General features: G+C 41.8%; 1 long non-coding RNA gene across 1 annotated transcript; it reads left to right on the plus strand.

Moving 5' to 3' along the window:
- Positions 1-275: 275 nt before the first annotated feature.
- On the plus strand, positions 276-3,193 carry LOC119302774. Its single transcript, XR_005147738.1, has 5 exons — positions 276-1,850; positions 1,935-2,039; positions 2,136-2,176; positions 2,259-2,609; positions 3,002-3,193. It is a non-coding gene; the product is annotated as an uncharacterized LOC119302774 (long non-coding RNA).
- The last annotated feature ends 201 nt before the right edge of the window (positions 3,194-3,394 follow it).

Raw genomic sequence — 3,394 nt, forward strand, 5'->3', positions numbered from 1 at the left:
ACGCGTACTGCTCGTCCTGGCCCTCTTCCACCTCCCTGCCCCCTGCGGTCATTAGATCCTTCCCTTCGTAGGTGTCCAGTGTCCTCGCCGGCGACATCGGGGGCGCTCTCGGAGGAGGACGAGGAGGAGGCCGGGAGGGGGGCTCCGTTGGGAAGGGGCGGGGCGAGAGACGAAGCAGATGCGCGCGGGGCTGCAGAAATTGGTGGTGGTGGCGACGGTCAGGAGGAGGCGGAGGCGGAGGCGGAGGCGGTGGGGGTGGGGGCGGTCATGGGGAGACGAGGAGGAGGGGCAGCAGGAGGCGGTGGGTGGTATGGCCATAGCAGCGCCCCCTTTCTATCGTAGAACAACCACGCGGACGGCCGCCGTGCAACACTCCTTACCCTCGCCTCTGGCATAGCCGCCGGGATGCAATTGCCTGCCTGGCCTTCCTACTACAACAACCCCCAGGATGCAACCGCCGTGCAGCACTCCTCACTGTCAATGCCGTCCACGGCGACCATAGCCACTCCCTCACGCATTGAAGAGGATGTTCCTCCGTCGCTTCCCTTGCCATCGAAGTTATCGTTTCGTCGCCGTCCACTTCCGCATGGTCTGCATCCTCACAGCTCCCTTTCCTCTCCTGCAAGAACCTAAGATCTGAAGATGTCACTGCAACTACAAGTGAAAGGATCCAAGATCCTCACCAACATACTTGCTTGATGCTTTACAATTACTGCTACGCTTGTAGATATATAGATATACTTGGCTTGAAGTTGAATTTCTACTAGTGTTGTTGGCTTGTTGCTGTACTCTTCCATGGGTATTGTCCAATAGTAATATTCCATGGGTAATGTTCAATAGCATTTATGGAACAGGAAAGAATGCTATTTATAAAATTAACTGACCAGGATACTGAAGATGTCTTGCTTGTGCTGCACATACACAGGTAGTTTGTTTCTTTCTGTAACTAAAACGTTGAGTTTACTGAATCTTGTGTCTTTCTGTAACTGAAACGTTGCGTTTACTGAATCTTGTTTCTTTCTGTACACTGGCTAGTGATCCTCGGCTGTACATATACTGCAGTAGTTTGTGTCTTTCTATGACTGAGAGAAGTAGACAAACATCATCGGCTGCACTAAATAGTGTTATTTCGTACGAATGTATTGATGTTTCCCTGTCAAGTTGGCCTATGTGGGTGTATGCCATGGCCAGGGACTGGTGTCAACTGACACAAGTCATATCTTGCAATTTCTTCATAAATCTGTGTTAATTACTGTCCATATACGTATGCTGACCCCTTTGTAATGAAGGCTGACACTATAGTAGTTTTTGTCTAGCTTCGTCCCTGGCCATGGCGGCTGCGACCACGACCACAACTCCTGTATTTTTGTATTTTGGAGTGTCCCACGTTTTGTGTAAATAGTCCCAAGTTTTCTTTTTGACTATGTAAAATATTACCAAGTTAATATCAGAACCACTGTCCTATACTGAACCATACTGCCACATTCAGCGTATTTGACCTTGGTAGTTTGCTTACCACATTCAGGCTACATTTGATTTCATTTAATCTCTAAAGCCTAGCTTATTTTTGCTTACAACAGCTTCTGTATAGACTTGAATAGATATTTTTCCGGTCACTTTTTTATGCCTGCTTTAAGTACCGCATTTCTTCTGAAATTGACTGAAATTATGATATTACTTACAGAAGGGCACGGTGATGAATTCAACGCAATATCCTGCTAATAGCAGATCGAGTACAATACACGGCAACTTGATAATAATATTTATGTTCACTTCAATAGCTAGGGATGCGTCAGGTAATGTGTACCCTTCAGAGGAAAGAGATGATGCACATTACTCCTTTCTGCAAGGTACACAACATCCTTAATTCTTAATGACTTATCTAAATGGTGCATATTGATAATGCTAAGTCCCTTAATTGTTTTTGTGTTCAGTAAAGAAAGGATTTGTCCCGTAACAAGGATGGAAAGTATTTGCCAAGAAAAACAAGGATGGAAAGTGTAACAGCTTACAAAACCAACGTGGAGAACACAGATCTGGTAAAAAAATTATGACATTTAAGCTATCTCTAACACTTGCTATTATGCATAAAATCCTTGATTGCTTAATCATCAAAACCGTTAATCCTTATACAGGAACTCGAGTAAATCATACTCACAAATAAGTTTTTGAGAAGGTACGAGTCTAACTAAATATGCATGCTTCGATGCTAACTGTACTTCCATGTGTCAAGCATCTCATTGTTATACTATTTGCAGAGAGACTTGGAAACCAGAGAAGAGGAGCGAAGATCAAGACTAGAATTTGAAAAAAAAACATGATGGCAAAGTTTACGGAATTGAGCCAACAGATGGGAACCCAACAGCTGATTACATTCATATGCTTGCGACCTTGTAAGATTTATGTTGCTTAATTGCATTGCTAAAAGTGCACTTCTATTTTCAGGTGCTAACGAAGAGGATTAACAAAGGAAATAGTATCCAAACTTGCAAAATACTCTTTTACATAGATCTACTCCTAATAAGACTCCAGTTGCAAGGCCAACTGTTATTTCTTCAAATGCTCTCATACAAGTTGCAACGAGGAATTCTCGAATGTTTAAAGCAATGGTAAGTCACAGCCTTGCTTTCTCTTCATGTTCACCTGCATTTTATACGTCATTGGCCTTCATAATTAGCCAGTTGCTGCTTCTTTTTCACCATGTGTTGTTGCTGCATCAAGGCGCAACTTCAAAAAATGAATATGTGCTAGCTAGGGACATGAACTTAACTGAAACTATACATCAAATCACAACTTAAGTCACATCGGAAGCTTTTAGTACTTAGGCTTTAGACATTTATAGTTGTAAAATTGTTCTGATCGCTCAGTCATATGCTTGCTGAGACAGTGTTACTTCAGTTAGTCTGACGACATTTTTTTAACAATGGGGTTGAAATAATTGTACGGCATAAGTTATTTGGACTCATTAACTAGAACTATTTTTTTGTTTTCTTGATTGCAGGATCCAAAGAACTAGCTGGACTGGACTCTAGATCATGGACAGTTTAGTTTGGCACTTAATTAGGATGGCTAAATTACATCTGAGTTTCATTTGATGGATATTTTCTATGAGAATTATGAATTTATGAATGTACATATTATATGTATGGTTTGGAATATTGTAATTGAATGCCTGTATTTTTTTACGGTTGCAATGGGCTATTACCACAACCAACTTTTGGTTGAAATAGAGTATCGCCATGAAAAGTTGGCATTGTTACAGTAGCTTCTCGCTACAAGCATTTTGATCATTGTGATAACTATTTGGTGCTACCGAACTAAGTTTTGTAGAAATAGAGTATCGTCACAAAAAGTTTAAATTGTCGCAATAGTTTTTTGCCATGAATAGTTTACT

This window comes from Triticum dicoccoides, chromosome 5A (assembly GCF_002162155.2).
Source record: "Triticum dicoccoides isolate Atlit2015 ecotype Zavitan chromosome 5A, WEW_v2.0, whole genome shotgun sequence".
In the NCBI taxonomy this organism is placed as follows: Eukaryota; Viridiplantae; Streptophyta; class Magnoliopsida; order Poales; family Poaceae; genus Triticum; species Triticum dicoccoides.